Below are 25,643 nucleotides of genomic sequence, written 5' to 3'. Positions count from 1 at the left end.
AAATCCACAATACTGTTATCAAAAATAGACTTAAAGATGGCAGAAGTAACTTAGTTAAAGTTGATGGTAAATGCGACAAGTTTCTCACAAAAGTACCTGGAATGCATAACTCAAAACAATCATTAGGTTCGCAGGGAGAACGATGCGTCTGTTCCTTGCTTCGGGGGAGGCAATGTGTCTGTCCCTCAGTGCTTGCACAAAGTAGACAATGCGTCTGTTCCTTACCGAAGAGGAGACAATGCGATGATCTCGGGTGCATTCTGGTTGCGTTGCGACAAGATGGCGCCTCGATGCGATGCAATGATCCGGTGCGATGCATTAAGATGGCGCCCTTGATGCGATGCAACGACGTGAAGACGAACTCTGTAACTTTGGAGCCTCGACAGGCCCTGCGACACACTTCTCTGGTGATGCGACAACGACCCTTGCGGTGGCGATATGCTTCCCTAATGATGCGACGACAACAGCTGCGGATGCGACAGAACTGACAGAGGGTTCCAAAAATGAAGGATCAGTGAACCATAGTTAAAAACATGCATTTAATTCTATAAAACCTTCCTACCCAGCACTAAAAACCCAACTTAATTAATTAACCCTTGGCCTCCTCGACGACTTCTCTCACCCAGGCTAGTGTCCCGCAACGATCTCGAACCTACAGGGGTCATCAGTGCTCAATCTGGCATAATTCCAAGCTCCCAGCATCTCTCCAAAGCAGCTTTTCTCCTCCGCCTTCTCTGACACCAAACCCCAATTTTGGTCTGATAGTTATACTGTGTTTGCTGGCTCTCTACCCTCAAATGTTTCAACTCTTGCCGTTTCCCTTGCTCTGACTGGTCATGACAATGCAGTTCTCAGATCTCAGGATGTCCGTTCATAACAATGTAGTTCTCAGCTCCCAGGATGTCCGTTCATAACAATGTAGTTCTCAGCTCCCAGGATGTCCGTGAATAACTTTATGTTTGACAAGCTGATAGATGTAAATTCAACTGTCCCTCAGTTCATTAGCAGGCATTGAAAGGTTCATTGGCAGGGATTCAACTGTTCAGTGTCAGGGATTCAGCTGTTTCTACGTGGTCATTCTTTGGCAGGCATTCGACTTTTCTTCTTTGACAGGCATTCAGCTGATCTCGTGCTATCATTCTGGCTCTGAGCCACTCACCGGCATTTACACCAAATGGCCTCGAACATAGTCAGCTGGAGTTGCAAAGCTCAGTGGAGCACAAGGCATGCACGAGGTTCCTCCAGCCAGATGATGCAAGCATTCTCTACTGCGCAGAACCGGGAAAGCGAAGCCATCTTGAAACTGGCCACCAGCCAATCTACGATAAACACACACAAAGAAAATGGGAATACACAGAAAATAAGTGTTTTCTGTCCCCCCACCCTCCAGGGCTAATATTTATCCCCTAAAAACTGTTACCTTGCGGAAAAGCATCTCACTGCAAGCCATTAAAATGAAGCAAAAGCAGCATGCAATGCACAAAGTACACTACAACATAGACATGCACTATTACACTACTTAAATGCGCAAAATAGATTCAACATGCGTTTTACACCATTAATTAATATGTTAATCAAACCTGTTAATGCAGAGCATTTCCCACATGTTATGTGTGTGTTTGGTTAATACACAGTAAACAAAATTAATATACAATTACTTTGTTATGGGTGGGTGATTGGTCTGAACGGGGTACACACAAAATCTTCTGTACTTCGCTCCATCAACATCATAGGCAGTTTATCACTAAAAAGTCACCAATACATTACAGGTAAGTATATATATATATATATAGGGGCTGCATCTAGGTTTACTTTCTGACCGCCGCACTACAATGTTGACTGTCGGATAGTAAACCGGCCGGTCATTCCGGCTTGCTTCCGATGGGCTGAGGGAGCCCGTTGGGAAGTCGGAGGCCAACCCGTAATCCCAAAGGGGCAGGGATTAACACCACTTCCCATTTCCTAATGGGAGCATGTACTATGGTTGGTTTACAGCCGTAATATATGCTCCCTTAGGGAAATGTCGGGATGGGTCCGAACAGTGTCCAATCGCATCCTAATCCGGAGGTAGGGACTGACGACCAGAGGTCGGTCGGTCCCAGTTCCGAGACATCGTAATAGGCCCCTAAGTTTAAATTTTTCCACCTGGGGCTCGTGTGTCTGAAGATCAGTAGAAAGCCCCTGTGCACAGGTGCACGCCTTAAGTACTGGAGTTAGAAAATTACATTGGCATGTCTGATGACAACCAAATGAAAAAATATATGTGAATATGGTTTTCCCAAATTTTTTAAGACGTTTTTTCTGTATTGCTCTTTCCTCCATTTCTTTGATTAAAGACAGTTTTCAACATCTTTCTTTAATTTATTTAACAAGACTCATCTCTCTGCTTATTCAGCATATTTGGTCTTGTTTCATAATATTTCATCGGTAATGCACAACATGTCGATGTCTCCCCATCTTGTTTGTCTTATCTGAGTTCTAAATCAGCTAGTTCTCCTTCCCTTCTCTTCTTTCTGTATTAATTTTCTTCTCCCTTACTTCTTCAATCCTTTCCCGGGTTCCTTCACTCTTTCCATTACCTTCCTTCTATTCTTTCTCTCCTTCCCTTTCCCACTTTGCTCTCTTCTTTGTAACTCTGCCTCTCTTTCATTCCTTTTTCACTTCTTGTACACCGGCATCCAAACCTTAAATTCCTTTCACTTAATCTTACCACTCTTTCCTCTCTTCCGTTCTTCATCCCATTAATCTCTTTCTCATTCTCCTTCCTTTGTACCTAGCTCTCTTTCTCTCACTTCTTCTTTCCTCTCCTTCCTCTTTTCAGATCTTTATTCTCCTTCACCTTTCTTCTCCTTCCTTTTTCATTCTTTGTGGTGTTTTCTTTCTTCCTTTCATCATTTTCCCTTCTTCCATCCCTTTCTCCTTCCTTCTCTCTTCCTCATTTCCTTCTTTCTTCTTGGTCTCAAGTTCTTTCTTCTGTTCCGCTCTTCACCTGCTTCCTTCACCTTCCATTCATTCAATTGTTACATTTTCTCTTCCTTTAACATCTGCCCGTTTATCCATTTCTGCATCATTCCTTTATCTACCTCCTTCACTTTTCTCATTTTCTCTGTTCTTTTTTACTATCTTTATTTACTTACTCCCTGTTAGAACTAGCGGTCTCTAGTTGGCAGAGGTAGGTACCTTTGACCAAGTAGGGACCCTTGCTTCTAGTCAGGGTAAGGGGGCTACACTCCTAAATAACCCCTGCTCATCCCCTTGGTAGCTTGGCACAGGCAGGCATGCTTATCTCAGAGGCAGTGTGTAAAGAATTTGTAAACACATACAGTAATACAGTGAAAACACTACAGATGGACACCACACCGGCTTTATAAAAATAAGTATTCTTTATATAGACTTTACTCAAGACCAAAAACGACAAAAATCCACAATACTGTTATCAAAAATAGACTTAAAGATGGCAGAAGTAACTTAGTTAAAGTTGATGGTAAATGCGACAAGTTTCTCACAAAAGTACCTGGAATGCATAACTCAAAACAATCATTAGGTTCGCAGGGAGAACGATGCGTCTGTTCCTTGCTTCGGGGGAGGCAATGTGTCTGTCCCTCAGTGCTTGCACAAAGTAGACAATGCGTCTGTTCCTTACCGAAGAGGAGACAATGCGATGATCTCGGGTGCATTCTGGTTGCGTTGCGACAAGATGGCGCCTCGATGCGATGCAATGATCCGGTGCGATGCATTAAGATGGCGCCCTTGATGCGATGCAACGACGTGAAGACGAACTCTGTAACTTTGGAGCCTCGACAGGCCCTGCGACACACTTCTCTGGTGATGCGACAACGACCCTTGCGGTGGCGATATGCTTCCCTAATGATGCGACGACAACAGCTGCGGATGCGACATGCTTCTTCTCGTTGAGTCGTGCTTCCAGCTCCCAGCAACACGCAGGCTTCTGCAGACAGAATCCCCACCAAGGGAATTCAGAGGGAAGCTGGTGGTGAAGTCTTGTATCCCTAAGACTTCAGCAGGAGGCAAGCACAATAAAAAAAACACTGCAGGCCAACCCCAGCAAATAACACACTGGCATGGGGGTAGTCAAAAACTCCTGCATATTCTCTGGTTCTTCTCCTTGGCAAAAGGTCTGTCTTGATTCCCAGAAGAGATCTAAAGTCCTGGGGTCTGGGCCCCAATATTTGTACCAGTAAATCCTTTGTTCTCTGAAGGCAGTGGGTCCTGTACCTAGTTAAACCCAGTTCTGGGTGCATTCTACCAGTGCACAACTTCTTCCTTTGTCAGTGTGGGCCAGGGTCATCAGACACACCACAGGAGGTGGAACCAGCATTGTGGAAGGCAGGCACAGCCCTATTCAGGCCCAGGTGCTACTCCTCCCACCACTCCCAATGCAGATAGGTCTATTCAGCCTTGTGCTGACTCACCCTGTTTCCTGGAGCCACTCCAGCCCCTGTCACTCACAAACCAGACATGCAATACACAACCTAGCAGAGGCAGGCTGGATGGTTAGGTCAGAAAATATTTACATTCTAAAAGTTGTATTTTCAAACACAGAATATTAAAACCAACTTTACTAAAATATGTCTTTTATCATTCTGAGTTCAGGCATACTAAATTCGTTTTCCTACCATGTTCCCTGGGAAAGTTAGGATTATAAGTTGTTATAATCAAACTGCCCATTCTGGCCTATAGGGACAGGTAGCCTTGCAATAGTGAAAAACGAAATTGGCTGTAATTCACTATCAGGACATGCCACACACATCAGGGCATGTCCTTCCTTTTACTTACAATGCACCCTGCTCTTGCGCCTACCTTAGGGGTGTCTGTTATAAAGAAAAGGGAAGGTTTAGGGACTGGTAAGTGGTTCTACGTACCAAGTCAGTATAGCATTGCTGGACTGCACACAGGCTCCGCAATGGCAGGCCTGAGACACACTTTATAAGCTGCTTCTGTGGGTGGCACAGCCAGTGTTGGAAGCCCATCAGCAGCTGCATTTGATTTACAGGCCCTGGGCACACAATGTGCACTGTACTAGGGTCTGACAAGTAAATCAAATAAGCCAGTCATGGAGTCACTAATCCATTACATCAATTTAACATAGGTAGCACTTGCACTGTGGCACTGGATAGCAGTGGCACAGTGCCCAAAACATCTAAAACCAGCAAAACATATAAAAAACAGAGGAGACACCAGCGAAAAATGGAAGGGAGACTCACGCCAATGGTACCACGTCTAACACTCCCATGTTCTTCTTCTTCCCACTCTCTCATCTTCTAGTCGCACATTTCTTTATTACTCACTTTCATTCCATTCTTCCCATATGTTTGTTCTCTTTTCCCCCATTCATCTATAACCCTCTCTCCATTGATTCTCTACTTCCCCTTTATCCTTCTTTGCTTGTTTCCATCCCTTCCTTTATCTCTACCATATTCCATTCTTCTCTGTTGCTCCTCTCCTTCTCTCCACCCGTTTCCTCCTTCCCTTTCTCTTAAACTCCCTACCCACCGTTCCCATTCTCCATTTCTTTGCCTTCCTTCTCCACCTTCTTTGCCCTTTTGCCGCTTCACTCATTCTCTTTTAACACATATCTGGTGTTCAAGCCTGCTGCTCTTAATGACCTAGCTGCAAAACGTACATATATTCATAATCAAGAGCAACAACTACTGAAACTGTGAAATGAAATGATTTTGCCTATTTGAGTGTTTAGTGCAATTTAATTAAATGTGTGCTGTGTTCCCTGTTTATTCTACTTTCCTCTGAATATAATTATTATGCTGTATTTATTTTCAAAATAGTACATTGTTTAAATATTTTGTAACATGATTGCTTAGGAAACGAGTAGAAAGAAAGGTGAGCACAGCAAGCTGTAGCGCACCAGTATTATAAACATATTTGGCAAGATTAGCCTAACTTTTTAACAGTCCTGAATTGATGTAATCGCCAGATCTGCCAAGCTGGTAACCAGGTTCGAGTCTCAGCCTTGGCCTCAACATCCCGCGATTCTGGGCAAAATAACTTAGGGGCTTATTTGCAAGCCCCTTGCACCACTTTTGCGTCACTTTTCCCATGTTAAAAATGACGCAAAAGTGGTGCAAGGGCCTTGTAAATATGCCCCTTAATCTCTCAGTGAGTAAAAAACAAAGTGTCCTTGTGTAATGTAACTAGTGCTCATCTAAAGTGCTCCAATACATTTGGGTTGAGTTTGCTCGATAATAAATTGAAAAAAAACTTGCCAATACTGGTGTTTGATTCTAAGAGAAGGTCGTATTCTCTTTGCCTCTATCTGTGACCGCTGCACAGCAGCCTGGATTATGTGGAAAGAAACTTCTGTTCAAGATTTCTGCGCCCTGATTCCATGAATACGTGCATCATTCTAACAGTGTGTTCAGTTTGAGATCCTTGCACACACTCCTCAAGTCTTCTCTGAAGTTGTATTCAAATAAAATGTTTTTACTGTGTGTGGTGCTGTGAATCAGGTGGTCTTTGTTAAAGGAGCATCTCTGATAGCGATTCCAACTCTGTCACTATACAAAACACTAGCACAGGAGCTCTTCAGAGTGTGCTGTGCCATAATTGCAGGCTGCTCCTGATGCACATGTGCACACCATCTCACACAGTAAAAAGGTTTCTGTTTCAATAGGCAGGGTTCAGTGTGCAACGTTTTATAGTGCAGACTGTATTTCAGATGAGGGAATATGTGTGAAGCTGTGCAGCCCTGAGGGCAGATGTGCTGCTTCACATTTGCACTGCTCACAGTGAGCATGAGTGAGCAGTGAATCTTGTCAGATTGCATCACCCCTGAATCATCACACCCCTGTAGATCCTTAAGTCACATAAATATTATCATGGTAACTGGATGTAAAGATTTGAAGGGTAGATTGTTACTAGTGCTTTTTCTTTAGCAGTGGAAAGGGCATGCACAGACATGTGCTGGTGTACTGCAGTACACCGACGTACACCCTACTTCATTTTGTTACCAATATCTTTTTTCTGCAATGGCGTATCTTTCAATGCTAATGTTTGAGCGAAACTGTGTCGGCGTATGTACTTAATGTAAAATCCTCAAATCAGCCTTAGTATACCAGTAGAGCAGTAAATATTCAGAAAATATTAATTTCCGAACATTTACCAGAATTTAAATATCCTGATTTGTGAGCGAGGTTACTTTGCAGTAATGTGCGAGAATATGCTGCATGGCTAAATACTTATAAGGTCCCAAAAGCAAGACCAATTGCATTGCAAATGCTTGTTTTAAAATGTTACTTTAAACTGAAATTTTCACCTTACTATATCACCACTTTACCCTTAGTTTTTTCAGTGAATTCCCAGGTTTTTTTTAAATGGTAAAGTAAGATATCATTGCTATACCTAACTATATTGTCACTTTAACCTTTTGTATTTCGTTTTTTTCAGTGAATTATTAGGGTTGTGTTTAACATAAAGTAATAATTTATTACCATACATAACTATGCCACACCACCACCATACACAACCTTTTTGTATATATAAAACATGTGCTTTAATTGCACAACAAGCTTTAGTATAAAAACTCATATTTCACAGGAAACTGAAGCATGGAAACTGTTTCACGGTTCCTTGTGAAATATGATTCATCATAATGACAGCCATCAAAACACTCACCAGAAAACTCTCAGCAGAGCTTTACCATTGTCCAGGTTACTAGGATTATGCTGCACAGAGGACCACATTTCAAAACAAAGTTAACAAAGTTAACAAAATTATGGACGAAAATGCAAATGATGCTGCACATTCTCTGACAGTGTTGATTTCAACCATGTTAGATAGAAACAAATATTTTTTTTGTGAAATCAGAACATTATGTGGCAAATGCCTTAAATACGTGGTAAAAGCTTCAGCCACAGAATTGCACCTTTCCATATGCCAGCACCATCCTCCATTGTTTATTGTTTTAATAGCAATTTTGCTCCCTCAATCATCAAAGGGCAGTTTGAATGGGGGGGGGGGTGCACCCCCTTTCCACATTCCTACCCAATAGATATGTGAATGTCAGATCTTACACGCCCTTACCAGGCACCTGCAAAAGAGGCCTGTCAGTGGTTTTACCCACCCTGAATCCATACATTTAATTTTATATCACTCTCAACCTCTTGGAAGTAGGTGAATTGAAAAATATTCATTAGTATCAGCTCCTAGCAGCAGGGATATGGGCTCTCAGGTGGATCTTGTAGAAGGATTACTCTTTTTTTGGCATTGTTTTACCCAGCTGGAAATGTTTTGCAGGTTGCACAGCCATGACGCTTGTATGCAGATCTTTCTGATTACAGAAGAGCCTCATTTAGTGTTTGCCATAGAATTTTATTTGAAGAGTTTTATATAGTGCTGGCTAGACCCGGAGGTAAAAGAGAGCTTTACATGAGGTTAGCATTGTTACATCAGTTACAAGAACAAATCATTGCATAGGGAAAAAACTGTGTTACATAATCACATTAGTTATTAGAGCATTAAAAAACTTGGAAAACAAGTCCTATGATGCATAGAGAGTAGTGGGGAATAGTAAGGGGATAGGGATGCAGATCAGGACTGGTCGAAACGGCCACGGAGGATAGTACTTAGAGGGAACACCAAAAAGTTAGAGTAAGCGAGTCGACAAACCGGTAAGGGCCCAATAGATCAACAACATCCAGGGCCGGACTTCCTCACTGCGTCGGGTCGCATTAGAAAGGGACGGGACAGAAGGAGGGGGCGAAGGGATGCATCACAGTGAATAAGCAAGGAAAGAGGGGTGTAGGAGTTCCAAGAGGGGATCGATTTAAGGCGATGGTGAGACTGGAGAGTACAAGGTGCTGACCGGCGGCAGGAGTCGATCTGAGTATCTGTAGAGACTTCAAAATGGAGGATCCAGGTCATGGATCCCAATAACTTTGCGCCAAAATAGCGGGGAAGCGGGTAAAACAAAAATCCGTTCAAAAACCAACAAGGAAACCTACCCCAGGAGCAGGGCTGAAAGGGGAAGGCACCCACCAGATCTGACGGGGGAATGCTGTCGGACGCCCATCGTACTCGGGTCATCAGAATAAGGGGGAAGTCAGCGTGGGCACCCAGGTAGCGACCCCGGAAGAGGAGGGCAGCTGCTGGGTCAGGAGGGCATGCGTAAGCGGAGAATGAAATGGAAAACAGGCTCGGTGATAATTGCAAGCAGCGATTGCGGCATTCTCATTGCTGCTTTGTCGGGGGGACAGGAATTGTGCATCCCAATCGCAGTCCAGGAGAGGCAAAGGGGGATGCCAGGCAGCTGCAGTTCAGGTACGGAGGGCAGGCGATGGCCGGAGGGGTGTGCCCCAGTCATCTCCCCAGAAGCATCGAGGGCAGCTCACCCGGGCATCAGTAGCGACTAATAGGATCCGCGATTGGTATAACCTCGGAGGTTCATCGGATGGCGAGGGGAAAAAGAAGATGAGGTGGGGAGACAAGAAACAGTGTCAAGTCCAGAGAGTAGGTGAGGCAGAGGAGGAAATGGAGGCAGCAGTGGGGACCATGCGCGCATGCCTCCCATGGCTCTGAAGGTGAAAACAAGCTGATGGGCACCGCACCGTGGTGTCATGGAATTCACCGCCTCTGCAACCCCATCATGGGAAAACAAGACTCCCGTGACCCAGTGATATTACAGGAGGCGAAGCAAGAGGTCTAGCAGCAGGGCAAGCAGCAGCGGTCAACATGGAAGGCAAGGGGATGGAAGGAGGGGTTGAACCTCAGCCCAGCTCATTCGACAGCCATCCAGAGATTTCAATAGTGCATCGGCCTCACTTTGACTGGCTCAGTCGACAGCAGATCCTTGGTGAGGAGGGGGAGGAAGGATACAACAGCGGAGAGACAACGACAACTGTGCCCCATGTCCAGCATAGAAGGAGACCTGATGTAAATTAAGGATTACTTACCTCATTTAGATGTACGTGAAGCACTAGGTCTTTGGCAGTGGAGACTTAGCTGACACTGGAGAAAACTTCCAGCTTGTCAAGGCCATTTGTTTATTAGAAGCAAATGTTTGCTTTTGGATTTTTGAAAACAAAACCGTTTATGCAACAAGCATGCCTCCAACTTGGTAAACTCTTCAACGTTCAGATCAATATCTACAGTGGCCAATTCAGTGTGCAGACCCTTCCATGGGTACAGAGGTTATAGTCTTCACTGACCTGTTCCATCTACTGGCTGCCTGATGCATTTTAAATTAAGGCATACATGAGATACAAGTAACAGTAGGTGAAGGGACTAAGTATGCTACTTTCAAGGAGAGACATAGATCTAACCAGATTTAATATTAGCAGACTCAACAACAATCACAATCTCAAACTTTTGCTAAATTTAAGCCAATTCTCTGGGGCTATGTAAATTAGGAGTGGTACGACATTGCAGTATCTGTATTGTAGTTGAATAATTTAAGTATTATCATGATACAATAATACAATATGACATCTTTGATAAAGAGAGACCTATATATGCATTTGTTGCATTTAGTTCAATGGAATAATTAATGTTATCATGCTGGATATACATAGTGTACCTGTCACAAAGGAATCCGACACAACTGTTGTGCTAGTTTCATATAAGTGATCCTGGTTCTGAGACAATAGGTAGTACAAGGGTGAGTCGTATGGTTTAAGATTTCAAACTTCATGTGACATTTAATTTATCACGCAATATGTGGATTTATGTCACCATGTACAAAGGCCTTGTAGTAAAATTTAATATGCCAAATTAAGTTTTAAGCCAATTTTGGTTTGTTTTAGGGGTTGGAGTATATACATTTGCCACTGTAAAGCAAGATGCCAGTTTTAGAGTTCAATATTGCCAGCAGATGAGTCACCAAATAAATGGGAAACTGTAGTTGACCAATCAAGACTGATAACTTTGCAAAACAAAGCATAATGCCACCTGAACCTTTCTAGGACTTCGGCAACAGTATGCAGGGAATGACTGGTTTAAATGGGGTATTAGGGGATGAGATAGCTTTTTAGATCAGTTCATGAGCATATAAATAGGAAATAACCATAGCAATGGAAGATTTACAACCAGTGGCGGCTCCTCTGTTATGGTGGAGGAGCATCGCCCCACTGCTTTTAACAGTTCAAGAAGCACAGCTTTGCAGGCGGGTGGGCAGGGCTGCTCTGCTCTCGGAGCAGGGCAGGCGAGGAGTAGTCGAACCCTCCTAAGTGCACATGCCTGTTTGGATAGTCCTCTTGGGCAGCCCAAATCAGTCATGCTCCTTTTCCCTGTGCCCCATGCAGACTGCATTAAAGCCTGCGTGGAGAAAATACCCAGGTCCCCATTCCCTGGTTGAGCGTTGAATCAGAATGTCCATGCGGTGCCTGCCACACAGTGCAAGGATGTTCAGGGGAGCACAAGCCCCAAAGCAGAGGGCAAGGAGGGAAGGTGGCCCTGCTAGGAGCCCCCAAAGACAATTTCTGACAGTCTTTCCATGTCCTAAAGGCCCACATGGAAAGGTTGTTGGAAAGTGCCATCATAATCCCGGCGGAGGAGCCGAGCCTGGCTCTGCCATCATTAGGGGATTATGGTGGATACCGACACATTTACGGGCTCCTTTAGCCAATCGGAAGCACAGCAGACGGTCCGTTCACCCGATGTCTCCGCCCGACGCATCATAATGTGGTGGCGGACCACAGGCGCAGATGTCGGTGGGTCTGACACCGATGTGCCATCGGTGTTGGACCCACCGACATCATAATCAGCCCCTTTGTGTTGTACATAATACCCCATGTGTTACCGCACATCTTTCAGACTCTCGCAGAATATGACTTTTAGTCATTCTGTGCATGGTCTATGTATAGATAAATTCAGGTATTCCTACATTTCTTTATACTTAAAGGATGATGGATAATATTTAACCAGGTGTGTAGCCTGTCGGGGTTCTGTGAGTATGTGGTAAAACATGATCAACACAGTATTGCACTTTTTCACATTTAGGGTCTCATTCTGCTAATAACAGTGCAATAATTTCCTCCTGCAAACTGTGGCATTTCCAATGCAGTGGTTAGTTGCTCAGCAGTACCACAGCATTCTGAGCTTCAAACTTTAACGTGCTAATTGTGTCTGCTTGTCCCCATTACGAGGAAGGCAATAATGTGCTGTAGCTGCCCCCACCGTATGTGCCATTTTTCACCTGGTGGAAATTATGCAAAATGTTCAGGTTGCAGCAACTACCGCAAAACTGGAATCCAAATGTGTGCGCAAATTCAACACCAAGCTAGTATGGAAGAATAAAGGGCTAAAACTGAGTTATGGAAGAGCTCATGTTAAAAAGAACGGGGCATATTATCAAGCGCGGAGTTAAAATTATCCCCGCTTTAGCGGCAGAAAACTGCCACAAAAGCGGCGATAATGGGCTTGATAATATGCAGCAGAGAGTTCCAATAGAAGCCCATGTTGACACCAGAACATGGGCTTCTATGGGAATTCTTTGCGGCATATTATCAAGCCCATTATCGCCGCTTTAGCTGCAGTTTTCTGCTGCTAAAGCGGCGATAACTTTAACGCCGTTTCTTGATAATATGCCCCAAACTTTTTCAGATTTGGAGTATCAAAACTAGAAGAAATAATAAGTTTTCAGTTTGTAATTGGAAGCTCAACAAAGCCTTAACTACGATGGTGCAATGGGTCAAGCATAATATTAATAATGCAGCTACAGATGTACTTGAATTGAAGCTGAGGATTTTTATGACCATTTCTCGCCTTTTCGCTGATTGGCGCACCGTTGTACTTTCCCTGAGGCTGTGCCTGAGGTGGAAGCCAAAGCTTTTCTTCTTACATCACGTACCTGTGGCCAATCGTGCATCATTCAAGCTGCTCATTGAGTGGCAGAGTGTGGGAAGCAGGATCAGCAGAGCTCTGACATCCCAGCAAATGGACTTTTTTTCTTGAAAAGTAGGTTCTATAACAGTCTGACAGGTGTCTTTTACATTCTTCTTCTTGGCCATGCCTCGGGCACAGGGTGCTATGCAACCTTGAATTTAGCATTCTCTTTCCTCTCTGGAAAAAGAATGTGAGAAACCCTACAGAATATCTTGTTTTTAATCTTTACTACATATACCTAGAGGGATTGCGAAGGAAGTGCCGTAGTTTTCACTACTTTTGAAGAAAGAAACTGAAAAGAAAACTGTGAAGATCAAATGATAACTAGTCCGTGATTCCAAAGAGTTGGAGGCCGTTTTCCATATTAGCACTACGGGTGGGCGAAATTCACTTTCGCAAACTATCGCGAAAATGTTGAAAATCTCCGCAAACACGCCGGAAATATCGCGAAGACACAGAAGTTTTTTTCCCGGCGGTATTTTTTGCGTGATCGCGGCTCGCCACCTTACCCATGCGGTTGCTCACGGGCGCGGCCATCTTGTTTTCACTTGTCCCGCCCGCTCGCGTTCGATATGACGTGCCCGCGTCCTCACGCTCTCGCTCGCGGTGGAGAATGATGTGTTCGAGATATCAATCTTCTCATACTTTGCGGTGCATGATTGCGAGAAGAAAGACGTGAACGCTCGACAAATGACGTGATCGCGCGACAAATGACGTTAATGCGGGCACGACCTGTCGCGAGACAGCGCAAATGGCTACCAACAATCCAACATCACGTGGAGAACGCGACCGGATCGGGAAAACTTGTCGGCGAACGCGGGGATTTAGGTAAGGCGATCGCGCGCACGCGAGAATGTAATTTTTTTACAGCGCGAGCAAGAAAAAAATTACCGGTAAGATGAGGATTGTGGAAATTTTTACATTTTCGCGCTTTCCACGGAACGCGAAAATGGCAAATTATCGCAATTTCTGTGAGCGGAACGGAATTTTTGCCCAGGCCTAATTAGCACCCTCCCCAAGATACGCCATGAGTCCATTCACGCAAAGAAAAGAACCCACTGCCAACATCCTATTTAATTTTTGCCTTACTAATGGAATAAATAAAAAAACATCATGTAAGGTCAGCAATATCACTAAACCAGATGGGGACACTGCATCGGGAGTCATTACGTTGATCCAGCGGAAAGGGGTGGGGGCAAATTTACATATCCTCCCTGCATCACAGATCCGTCAACCGCACTTATTCATTCCCACAAGCTCATTCAGGCACGCATTCATTGGTGGGGCCCATAACACCAACACTCACACTCCTCACTCAAATCCGCACGCAGGAGGATGAGGAATCCGCTGGACATGTGGGGGGGGGGGTACCTTATTACCTATAGGGAAAATATTTACATTAAATACATTATGTACACCTGCATCTGTAGAATCCTAGCTTTAACATCAAGGCACTCCACCACTTGGTCGATGGACCAATTAGTTGGACTGGTTGATGGTGATTGTCAAGACCAGCTTAACCTCTCTGCAACAATACATTGAATTGCATAATTAATTGACTCTAAAAGAATCACAAACACCTGAAATCATTTAAAAGATTTTATATAATTAATTTGCATAAAGAAAATTATCATTTATTCTCTCACTATTAATTTTCACATGAGCATTGCCATTTATTCAGGACATAAATCAAGAAACTGTTTAATAAAAATCCTGAAGAGAAAATGTAGGCTTGCATTCATTTCACTATTCTCAAAATGATTAAAAATCAATCCTTGGTCATGTAACTGACAGAGGGTTCCAAAAATGAAGGATCAGTGAACCATAGTTAAAAACATGCATTTAATTCTATAAAACCTTCCTACCCAGCACTAAAAACCCAACTTAATTAATTAACCCTTGGCCTCCTCGACGACTTCTCTCACCCAGGCTAGTGTCCCGCAACGATCTCGAACCTACAGGGGTCATCAGTGCGCAATCTGGCATACTTCCAAGCTCCCAGCATCTCTCCAAAGCAGCTTTTCTCCTCCGCCTTCTCTGACACCAAACCCCAATTTTGGTCTGATAGTTATACTGTGTTTGCTGGCTCTCTACCCTCAAATGTTTCAACTCTTGCCGTTTCCCTTGCTCTGACTGGTCATGACAATGCAGTTCTCAGCTCTCAGGATGTCCGTTCATAACAATGTAGTTCTCAGCTCTCAGGATGTCCGTTCATAACAATGTAGTTCTCAGCTCCCAGGATGTCCGTGAATAACTTTATGTTTGACAAGCTGATAGATGTAAATTCAACTGTCCCTCAGTTCATTAGCAGGCATTGAAAGGTTCATTGGCAGGGATTCAACTGTTCAGTGTCAGGGATTCAGCTGTTTCTACGTGGTCATTCTTTGGCAGGCATTCGACTGTTCTTCTTTGACAGGCATTCAGCTGATCTCGTGCTATCATTCTGGCTCTGAGCCACTCACCGGCATTTACACCAAATGGCCTCGAACATAGTCAGCTGGAGTTGCAAAGCTCAGTGGAGCACAAGGCATGCACGAGGTTCCTCCAGCCAGATGATGCAAGCATTCTCTACTGCGCAGAACCGGGAAAACGAAGCCATCTTGAAACTGGCCACCAGCCAATCTACGATAAACACACACAAAGAAAATGGGAATACACAGAAAATAAGTGTTTTCTGTCCCCCCACCCTCCAGGGCTGATATTTATCCCCTAAAAACTGTTACCTTGCGGAAAAGCATCTCACTGCAAGCCATTAAAATGAAGCAAAAGCAGCATGCAATGCACAATGTACACTACAACATAGACATGCACTATTACACTACTTAAATGCGCAAAATAGATTCAACATGCGTTTTACACCATTAATTAATATGTTAATCAAACCTGTTAATGCAGAGCATTTCCCACATGTTATGTGTGTGTTTGGTTAATACACAGTAAACAAAATTAATATACAATTACTTTGTTATGGGTGGGTGATTGGTCTCAACGGGGTACACACAAAATCTTCTGTACTTCGCTCCATCAACATCATAGGCAGTTTATCACTAAAAAGTCACCAATACATTACAGGTAAGTATATATATATATATATAGGGGCTGCATCTAGGTTTACTTTCTGACCGCCGCACTACAATGTTGACTGTCGGATAGTAAACCGGCCGGTCATTCCGGCTTGCTTCCGATGGGCTGAAGGAGCCCGTTGGGAAGTCGGAGGCCAACCCGTAATCCCAAAGGGGCAGGGATTAACACCACCTCCCATTTCCTAATGGGAGGATGTACTATGGTCGGTTTACAGCCGTAATATATGCTCCCTTAGGGAAATGTCGGGATGGGTCCGAACAGTGTCCAATCGCATCCTAATCCGGAGGTAGGGACTGACGACCAGAGGTCGGTCGGTCCCAGTTCCGAGACATTGTAATAGGCCCCTAAGTTTAAATTTTTCCACCTGGGGCTCGTGTGTCTGAAGATCAGTAGAAAGCCCCTGTGCACAGGTGCACGCCTTAAGTACTGGAGTTAGAAAATTACATTGGCATGTCTGATGACAACCAAATGAAAAAATATATGTGAATATGGTTTTCCCAAATTTTTTAAGACGTTTTTTCTGTATTGCTCTTTCCTCCATTTCTTTGATTAAAGACAGTTTTCAACATCTTTCTTTAATTTATTTAACAAGACTCATCTCTCTGCTTATTCAGCATATTTGGTCTTGTTTCATAATATTTCATCGGTAATGCACAACATGTCGATGTCTCACCATCTTGTTTGTCTTATCTGAGTTCTAAATCAGCTAGTTCTCCTTCCCTTCTCTTCTTTCTGTATTAATTTTCTTCTCCCTTACTTCTTCAATCCTTTCCCGGGTTCCTTCACTCTTTCCATTACCTTCCTTCTATTCTTTCTCTCCTTCCCTTTCCCACTTTGCTCTCTTCTTTGTAACTCTGCCTCTCTTTCATTCCTTTTTCACTTCTTGTACACCGGCATCCAAACCTTAAATTCCTTTCACTTAATCTTACCACTCTTTCCTCTCTTCCGTTCTTCATCCCATTAATCTCTTTCTCATTCTCCTTCCTTTGTACCTATCTCTCTTTCTCTCACTTCTTCTTTCCTCTCCTTCCTCTTTTCAGATCTTTATTCTCCTTCACCTTTCTTCTCCTTCCTTTTTCATTCTTTGTGGTGTTTTCTTTCTTCCTTTCATCATTTTCCCTTCTTCCATCCCTTTCTCCTTCCTTCTCTCTTCCTCATTTCCTTCTTTCTTCTTGGTCTCAAGTTCTTTCTTCTGTTCCGCTCTTCACCTGCTTCCTTCACCTTCCATTCATTCAATTGTTACATTTTCTCTTCCTTTAACATCTGCCCGTTTATCCATTTCTGCATCATTCCTTTATCTACCTCCTTCACTTTTCTCATTTTCTCTGTTCCTTTTTACTATCTTTATTTACTTACTCCCTGTTAGAACTAGCGGTCTCTAGTTGGCAGAGGTAGGTACCTTTGACCAAGTAGGGACCCTTGCTTCTAGTCAGGGTAAGGGGGCTACACTCCGAAATAACCCCTGCTCATCCCCTTGGTAGCTTGGCACAGGCAGGCATGCTTATCTCAGAGGCAGTGTGTAAAGAATTTGTAAACACATACAGTAATACAGTAATACAGTGAAAACACTACAGATGGACACCACACCGGCTTTATAAAAATAAGTATTCTTTATATAGACTTAACACAAGACCAAAAACGACAAAAATCCACAATACTGTTATCAAAAATAGACTTAAAGATGGCAGAAGTAACTTAGTTCAAGTTGATGGTAAATGCGACAAGTTTCTCACAAAAGTACCTGGAATGCATAACTCAAAACAAACATTAGGTTCGCAGGGAGAACGATGCGTCTGTTCCTTGCTTCGGGGGAGGCGATGTGTCTGTCCCTCAGTGCTTGCACAAAGCAGGCAATGCATCTGTTCCTTACAGAAGAGGAGGCAATGCGACGATCTCGGGTGCATTCTGGTTGCGATGCGACAAGATGGCGCCTCGATGCGATGCAACGATCCGGTGCGATGCGATAAGATGGCGCCCTTGATGCGATGCAACGACGTGAAGACGAACTCTGTAAATTTGGAGCTTCGACAGGCCCTGCGACACACTTCTCTGGTGATGCGACAGCGACCCTTGCGGTGGTGATATGCTTCTCTGATGATGCGACGACAACAGCTGCGGATGCGACATGCTTCTTCTCGATGATTTGTGCTTCCAGCTCCCAGCAACACGCAGGCTTCTGCAGACAGAATCCCCACCAAGGGAATTCAGAGGGAAGCTGGTGGTGAAGTCTTGTATCCCTAAGACTTCAGCAGGAGGCAAGCACAATAAAAAAAAAAACACTGCAGGCCAACCCCAGCAAATAACACACTGGCATGGGGGTAGTCAAAAACTCCTGCATATTCTCTGGTTCTTCTCCTTGGCAAAAGGTCTGTCTTGATTCCCAGAAGAGATCTAAAGTCCTGGGGTCTGGGCCCCAATATTTGTACCAGTAAATCCTTTGTCCCCTGAAGGCAGTGGGTCCTGTACCTAGTTAAACCCAGTTCTGGGTGCATTCTGCCAGTGCACAACTTCTTCCTTTGTCAGTGTGGGCCAGGGTCATCAGACGCACCACAGGAGGTGGAACCAGCATTGTGGAAGGCAGGCACAGCCCTATTCAGGCCCAGGTGCTACTCCTCCCACCACTCCCAGTGCAGATAGGTCTATTCAGCCTTGTGCTGACTCACCCTGTTTCCTGGAGCCACTCCAGCCCCTGTCACTCACAAACCAGACATGCAATACACAACCTAGCAGAGGCAGGCTGGATGGTTAGGTCAGAAAATATTTACATTCTAAAAGTTGTATTTTCAAACACAGAATATTAAAACCAACTTTACTAAAATATGTCTTTTATCATTCTGAGTTCAGGCATACTAAATTCGTTTTCCTACCATGTTCCCTGGGAATGTTAGGATTATAAGTTGTTATAATCAAACTGCCCATTCTGGCCTATAGGGACAGGTAGCCTTGCAATAGTGAAAAACGAAATTCGCTGTAATTCACTATCAGGACATGCCACACACATCAGGGCATGTCCTTCCTTTTACTTACAATGCACCCTGCTCTTGCGCCTACCTTAGGGGTGTCTGTTATAAAGAAAAGGGAAGGTTTAGGGACTGGTAAGTGGTTCTACGTACCAAGTCAGTATAGCATTGCTGGACTGCACACAGGCTCCGCAATGGCAGGCCTGAGACACACTTTATAAGCTGCTTCTGTGGGTGGCACAGCCAGTGTTGGAAGCCCATCAGCAGCTGCATTTGATTTACAGGCCCTGGGCACACGATGTGCACTGTACTAGGGTCTGACAAGTAAATCAAATAAGCCAGTCATGGAGTCACTAATCCATTACATCAATTTAACATAGGTAGCACTTGCACTGTGGCACTGGATAGCAGTGGCACAGTGCCCAAAACATCTAAAACCAGCAAAACATATAAAAAACAGAGGAGACACCAGCGAAAAATGGAAGGGAGACTCACGCCAATGGTACCACGTCTAACACTCCCATGTTCTTCTTCTTCCCACTCTCTCATCTTCTAGTCGCACATTTCTTTATTACTCACTTTCATTCCATTCTTCCCATATGTTTGCTCTCTTTTCCCCTATTCATCTATAACCCTCTCTCCATTGATTCTCTACTTCCCCTTTATCCTTCTTTGCTTGTTTCCATCCCTTCCTTTATCTCTACCATATTCCATTCTTCTCTGTTGCTCCTCTCCTTCTCTCCACCCGTTTCCTCCTTCCCTTTCTCTTAAACTCCCTACCCACCGTTCCCATTCTCCATTTCTTTGCCTTCCTTCTCCACCTTCTTTGCCCTTTTGCCGCTTCACTCATTCTCTTTTAACACATATCTGGTGTTCAAGCCTGCTGCTCTTAATGACCTAGCTGCAAAACGTACATATATTCATAATCAAGAGCAACAACTACTGAAACTGTGAAATGAAATGATTTTGCCTATTTGAGTGTTTAGTGCAATTTAATTAAATGTGTGCTGTGTTCCCTGTTTATTCTACTTTCCTCTGAATATAATTATTATGCTGTATTTATTTTCAAAATAGTACATTGTTTAAATATTTTGTAACATGATTGCTTAGGAAACGAGTAGAAAGAAAGGTGAGCACAGCAAGCTGTAGCGCACCAGTATTATAAACATATTTGTTAAGATTAGCCTAACTTTTTAACAGTCCTGAATTGATGTAATCGCCAGATCTGCCAAGCTGGTAACCAGGTTCGAGTCTCAGCCTTGGCCTCAACATCCTGCGATTCTGGGCAAAATAACTTAGGGGCTTATTTACAAGCCCCTTGCACCACTTTTGCGTCACTTTTCCCATGTTAAAAATGACGCAAAAGTGGTGCAAGGGCCTTGTAAATATGCCCCTTAATCTCTCAGTGAGTAAAAAACAAAGTGTCCTTGTGTAATGTAACTGGTGCTCATCTAAAGTGCTCCAATACATTTGGGTCGAGTTTGCCGATAATAAATTGAAAAAAAACTTGCCAATACTGGTGTTTGATTCTAAGAGAAGGTCGTATTCTCTTTGCCTCTATCTGTGACCGCTGCACAGCAGCCTGGATTATGTGGAGAGAAACTGCTGTTCAAGATTTCTGCGCCCTGATTCCATCCATGAAAATGTGCATCACTCTAACAGTGTGTTCAGTTTGAGATCCTTGCACACACTCCTCAAGTCTTCTCTGAAGTTGTATTAAAATAAAATGTTTTTACTGTGTGTGGTGCTGTGAATCAGGTGGTTTTTGTTAAAGGAGCATCTCTGATAGCGATTCCAACTCTGTCACTATACAAAACACTAGCACAGGAGCTCTTCAGAGTGTGCTGTGCCATAATTGCAGGCTGCTCCTGATGCACATGTGCACACCATCTCACACAGTAAAAAGATTTCTGTTTCAATAGGCAGGGTTCAGTGTGCAACGTTTTATAGCGCAGACTGTATTTCAGATGAGGGAATATGTGTGTGCAGATGTGCAGCCCTGAGGGCAGATGTGCTGCTTCACATTTGCACTGCTCACAGTGAGCATGAGTGAGCAGTGACTCCTGTCAGATTGCATCACCACTGAATCATCACACCCCTGTAGATCCTTAAGTCACATAAATATTATCATGGTAACTGGATGTAAAGATTTGAAGGGTAGATTGTTACTAGTGCTTTTTCTTTAGCGGTGGAAAGGGCATGCACAGACATGTGCTGGTGTACTGCAGTACACCGACGTACACCCTACTTCATTTTGTTACCAATATCTTTTTTCTGCAATGGCATATCTTTCAATGCTAATGTTTGAGCGAAACTGTGTAGGCGTATGTACTTAATGTAAAATCCTCAAATCAGCCTTAGTAGACCAGTAGAGCTCTAAATATTCCGAAAATATTAATTTCCGAACATTGACCAGAATTTAAATATCCTGATATGTGTTCGAGGTTACTTTGCAGTAATGTGCGATAATATGCTGCATTTGCTAAATACTTATAAGGTCCCAAAGGCAAGACCAATTGCATTGCAAATGCTTGTTTTAAAATGTTACTTTAAACTCAAATTTTCACCTTACCATATCACCACTTTAACCTTAGTTTTTTCAGTGAATTCCCAGGTTTTTTTTTTAAATGGTAAAGTAAGATATCATTGCTATACCTAACTATATTGTCACTTTAACCTTTTGTATTTCGTTTGTTTTTTTCAGTGAATTATTAGGGTTTTGTTTAACATAAAGTAATAATTTATTACCATACATAACTATGCCAAACCACCACCATACACAGCCTTTTTGTATATATAAAACATGTGCTTTAATTGGACAACAAGCTTTAGTATAAAAACTCATATTTCACAGGAAACTGTGAAGCATGGAAACTGTTTCACAGTTTCTTGTGAAATATGAGTCATCATAATGACAGCCATCAAAACACTCACCAGAAAACCCTCAGCAGAGCTTTACCACTGTCCAGGTTACTAGGATTATGCTGCACAGAGGACCACATTTCAAAACAAAGTTAACAAAGTTAACAAAATTATGGACGAAAATGCAAATGATGCTGCACATTCTCTGACAGTGTTGATTTCAACCATGTTAGATAGAAACAAATATTTTTTTTGTGAAATCAGCACATTATGTGGCAAATGCCTTAAATACGTGGTAAAAGCTTCAGCCACAGTATTGCACCTTTCCACATGCCAGCTCCATTCTCCATTGTTTATTGTTTTAATAGCAATTTTGCTCCCTCAATCAACAAAGGGCAGTTTGAATGGGGGGGGGGGGTTGCACCCCCTTTCCACATTCCTACCCAATAGATATGTGAATGTCAGATCTTACACGCCTTTACCAGGCACATGCAAAAGGGACCTGTCAGTGGTTTTACCCACCCTGAATCCATAAATTTAATTTTATATCACTCTCAACCCCTCTATTTTTAATTTTGATTACCTCTTGGAAGTAGGTGAATTGAAAAATATTCATTAGTATCAGCTCCTAGCAGCAGAGATATGGGCTCTCAGGTGGACCTTGTAGAAGGATTTCTCTTTTTTTGGCATTGTGTTATCCAGCTGGAAATGTTTTGCAGGTTGCACAGACATGACGCTTGTATGCAGATCTTTCTGGTTACACAAAGAGACCCATTTAGTGTTTGCCATAGAATTTTATTTGAATAGTTTTATATAGTGCTGGCTAGACCCGGAGGTATAAGAGCGCTTTACATGAGGTTAACATTGTTAACAGTAACAAGTATCTTGTAACAGTTACAAGAACAAATCATTGCATAGAGAAAAAACTGTGTTACATAATCACGTTAGTTATTAGAGCATTAAAAAACTTGGAAAACAAGTCCCATGATGCATAGAGAGTAGTGGGGGAATAGTAAGGGGATAGGGATGCAGATCAGAACTGGTCGAAACGGCCACGGAGGATAGTACTTAGAGGGAACACCAAAAAGTTAGAGTAAGCAAGTCGACAAACCGGTAAGGGTCCAATAGATCAACAACATCCAGGGCTGGACTTCCTCACTGCGTCGGGTTGCATAAGAAAGGGACGAGTCAGAAGGAGGGGGCGAAGGGATCCATCACAGTGAATAAGCAAGGAAAGAGGGGTGTAGGAGTTCCAAGAGGGGATCGATTTAAGGCGATGGTGAGACTGGAGAGTACAAGGTGCTGACCGGCTACAGGAGTCGATCTGAGAATCTGTACAGACTTCAAAATGGAGGATACAGGTCATGGACCCCAATAACTTTGCGCCAAAATGGCAGGGAAGCGGGTAAAACAAAAATCCGTTCAAAAACCAACAAGGAAACATACCCCAGGAGCAGGGCTGAAAGGGGAAGGCAGTCACCAGATCTGGCGGGTGAATGCTGTGCGACGCCCATCGTACTCAGGTCGTCGGAGTCAGGGGGAAGTCAGCGTGGGCACCCAGGTATCGACCCCGGAAGAGGAGGGCAGCTGCTGGGTCAGGAGGCCATGCATAAGCGGAGGATGAAAGGGAAAACAGGCTCGGTGATAATGGCAAGCAGCGATTGCGGCATTCTCATTGCTGCTTTGTCGGGGGGACAGGAATTGTGTGTCCCAATCGCAGTCCAGGAGAGGCAAAGGTGGATGCCAGGCAGCTGCGGCTCAGGTACGGAGGGCAGGCGATGGCCAGAGGGGTGCTCCCCAGTCATCTCCCCAGAAGCATCAAGGGCAGCTCAACCGGGCATCAGCAGCGACTGATAGGATCCGCCATTGGTATAACCTCGGAGGTTCATCGGACGGCGAAGGGAAAAAGAAGATGAGGCGGGGAGACAAGAAACAGTGTCAAGTCCAGAGAGTAGGTGAGGCTGAGGAGGAAATGGAGGCAGCAGTGGGGACCATGCGGGCATGCCTCCCATGGCTCTGAAGGTGAAAACAAGCTCATGGGCACCGTACCGTGGTGTCGTGGAACTCACCGCCTCTGCAACCCCATCATGGGAAAACAAGACTCGCGTGACCCAGTGATATTACAGGAGTCGAAGCAAGAGGTCTAGCAGCAGGGCAAGCAGCAGCGGTCAACATGGAAGGCAAGGGGATGGAAGGAGGGGTTGAACCTCAGCCCAGCTCATTCGACAGCCATCCAGAGATTTCAATAGTGCATCGACCTCGCTGTGACTGGCTCAGTCGACAGCAGATCCTTGGTGAGGAGGGGGAGGAAGGATACAACAGCGGAGAGACAACGACAACTGTGCCCCATGTCCGGCATAGAAGGAGACCTGATGTAAATTAAGGATTACTTACCTCATTTAGATGTACGTGAAGCACTAGGTCTTTGGCAGTGGAGACTTAGCTGGCACTGGAGAAAACTTCCAGCATGTCAAGGCCATTTGTTTATTAGAAGCAAATGTTTGCTTTTGGATTTTTGAAAAGAAAAACGTTTATGCAACAAGCTTGCCTCCAACTTGGTAAACTCTTCAACGTTCAGAGCAATCTCTACAGTGGCCAATTCAGTGTGCAGACCCCTCCATGGGAAACAGAGGTTATAGTCTTCACTGACCTGTTCCATCTACTGGCTGCCTGATGCATTCTAAATGAAGGCATACGTGAGATACAAGTAACAGTAGGTGAAGGGACTAAGTATGCTACTTTCAAGGAGAGACATAGATCTAACCAGATTCAATATTAGCAGGCTCAACAACAACCACAATCTCAAACTTTTGCTAGATTTAAGCAAAAGAAAGTGAGACATTCTCTTCCTCAAGAATGCAAATCTGCTACTTGAACACTAGAAAAAAGATGGGTAGATAATTCATACCATTAATTTTGACACCATCCTCAATCCAAGCTAGGTTGTAGCAATTTAGGAAGCAAATTGGCAACTAGGACAACATCTGAAATTTCAAACAATATTATTAGGGAGATGGGCATGGTAGGTAATTCAAGAGTCATCCCCATCGGTGGGGGAAACAGCCTATGCAATGATGCCTTTACCGCTCAGCCTTCATCATGCAAACCTTTACCATGCAAGTGAGGATTTGTCCTTTACTACTACTAATGTCTCATATATATATATTACCTTCTGGGGGTCGCCAGTAGGTAGCTATAGTTAGAACCTAGTTTCCATAGGAAAAGCGTTTTTGATTTGCTAATAACTTTGAAGTCGTTTGATGAATCTTCGCAAAATTGTCGCAGACAAAAGACCCGAAGTGGTCCCTTGGAAAAAAAAAATATGTAGATGTGGGCATGCCTCGGAGGATGGGGTCCCCGAGGGGAAAAAAAATTAATGAAAGTGAGCGCTTTTTATTTTTTTAAAAAGTTTGGACCCTAGAGTGACCCCCTAGTGTGAATACGAAGGGTGTGCAGCTCTCAGCGCAGCCCCCTAGTGTGAATACGAAGAGTGCGTGGCTCTCAGCATGGCCCCCTACTGTGAACGCGCTGGGTGTGCGGCTCTCAGCGCGGCACTCCAGTGCTTCTCAGGTTTTTAAAACAACGAGAAGAATATTCTCAAGGACACATCACCGAGTTAACAGCACTTGATCGCAGCCAAAATGATGATAAATTTAGCGCACCATTCAAAAGCTGGTGCAAACAGCCCATATCACCAGTTTACCAGTGATAGCAGCCTCAAAAAGCATCAACACAGATGAGCCCGGCAAATATTGCTAATGAGATGCAGAGTAGGCGTTCCCGTGCAAAAACCAGTGAACACACCACTTTACAACTTTCTCAACCACCTGCAAGATGGGCGAAGAGAGTACAAAACAGGCAATAAGGTGCGTTAGCACCAGG

This window comes from Triturus cristatus, chromosome 9 (genome assembly GCF_964204655.1).
Source record: "Triturus cristatus chromosome 9, aTriCri1.1, whole genome shotgun sequence".
Classification (NCBI taxonomy): domain Eukaryota; kingdom Metazoa; phylum Chordata; class Amphibia; order Caudata; family Salamandridae; genus Triturus; species Triturus cristatus.
This window is presented reverse-complemented; position numbering follows the sequence as displayed.